This window comes from Nuphar pumila, chromosome 4, assembly GCF_984573655.1.
Source record: "Nuphar pumila chromosome 4, dmNupPumi1.hap1.1, whole genome shotgun sequence".
Taxonomy (NCBI): Eukaryota; Viridiplantae; Streptophyta; class Magnoliopsida; order Nymphaeales; family Nymphaeaceae; genus Nuphar; species Nuphar pumila.
This window is the reverse complement of record NC_143252.1, coordinates 33,044,097-33,046,178: the sequence shown is the minus strand read 5'-3', so window position 1 is coordinate 33,046,178 and position 2,082 is coordinate 33,044,097.

The following is a 2,082-nucleotide window of genomic DNA, read 5'->3' as shown; positions in this document are numbered from 1 at the left end:
GGTAAAACAAATGCCCCACCCCCAGAGAATGGATCATTTCTCCAGGAAAAGATGTCAAAATTGACAAACCTGTCTGGGGACAAAATTATTTTATGGTAAAAAGAGCGAGCTCCAACCTTTTCTGAACAAGTTTCTCAGATAGACAATTTACTCAGGGCAATCAAACGGACCCTTAACGACAATATAGCACTTTCACATTGTAAAAGAAAACAAAAGTTCAGCTTTTGAAGCAGCTGGGCATGCAAATGAAGTACAAAATTTTGGTACATGGAACATCTGGGGCATGTTTGCCTGTCGCGGAAGGAAGCTCAATGGAATCAAAGACGGACCAGCACCCTGCCATGGGGCCGATGGAAACACATGAGTTTTCATGAGAAACCCCTGGTTTTCGCAGCGCCAAAGTGGCCTCTTAGGGGTCGTTTGTTTCATGCTGCAGAAAGAGAAATCAGCGGAAACTGAAATCTCCCACAAAGCCCCCCTTGGGCAGTTGGAACTATGGAAGCAATTTGAGTAAAACATGCAATGAGTGTGAGTGATGGTTGGAACTTAGAAGGCTTTGAAAAAAAAAACTTGGGCCGAAATGATAAATACATAAATTGAAAATACTTCGATGAAAAGTTGATAAGACAGAAAAATAAAAAATCTAAAAGACAGTAACGTGCATTCGAGAAAGATCAGCCTCTCATAGGAAGGCCATTTTGGCTGCATCGCTTATGACACAAGCTAACATGTGCTGAATATAAAGGGTAACTAAAACATGTAAACCATTCAAATATGTAAACTGGTATGAACTGAGATTTTTATAGGTTGTTTTTTGTTTTTTTTATAAAATTTTACCTTAAGGATGCAATCTAGATGCATGGTTTTACAGAAAGAGACTCTTGGATTATCCAATTACACTATAAAAAAGATCTTTTAAGGCTTGAGAATCAACGGTTCAGAATTTTTGTAAATATGCTAGCATAAAAAAACATGAAAATCTCAATGATCCAATAGTTGATTCCAAGCAAATAGAAAATCTCAATGATCCATAGTTGAATGCATCTCCAGGGTTAGATTTGCAAAAAAACCTATGAAAATTTCACTTCATACTCGTTTACATGTTTTAGTTTCCGTATGTATAGGAAACTAAAATATGTAAACCAGTTATATATATATATATATATATAGCACCTACTGGATGCTGCTGAACCTCCATCACAGACATGATGGGCGCTTATCATTTTTTCCCTGAAAAAATGCAAAATTGGCTTTAGCGGCACTCAAAATCGCAAGTTCTTTTTAAAAAGGATGGGCACATCCCTTATAGGCTTTAGCCGCGGTTTCAAGTACCACTAAAGGTCCCAGTGAAACTGGGACCTTGAGCGGTGCTCGAAAAGCATCGGTAATTCTTTTTCAATGCAAAAAAAATTGCTTTTCAACATTTTTTCTTTCATTTTTTGTGATAGCCATCCATCACACCCTGCGATGGATGGCCAGCATGATCCCGTAGGTACATGCACACCTACCACTTTATATATATATATATATATATATATATATATATATATATATATATATATATATATATATATATATATATATATATATATATATATATGATGAGGAGCCTGCGGATGAGGCTCCATGACCACCCTACCTTACCTGGCCCACCTTTGAAAGCTACGGACACACTCTGTGCCAACAGGGTTTGATCTGGCATATTCAAGTCAATGCCTTCACAATCACCCTGCTAGCCATGCGGTCAACACCTGCGGAGGTAGAAAATTAATTTTTAACTTGCAAGGAACCTGCATCAGGTGTCCTGGTTTCGACGTATCTTTGTGACAGGTATAATCAAATCAATCCAAATTCATCAAGGTTGTGCTCAAAAGCATGTTAGACACGCCAAACAAACCGAGCTATTATAGTTCTGAGGGAGATCAAAATTATGTTCATACTTTCAGATACCAGAGAGAGAGAGAGAGAGAATGGAATTGATCAATTGAGTTGATGACTTCAGCTAGAAAATCCACGCCTACTAAACCACTTGGAACAGTTTTTTGATGATGAGGAACCCTCACCGAAGCGAGAAACCACTTT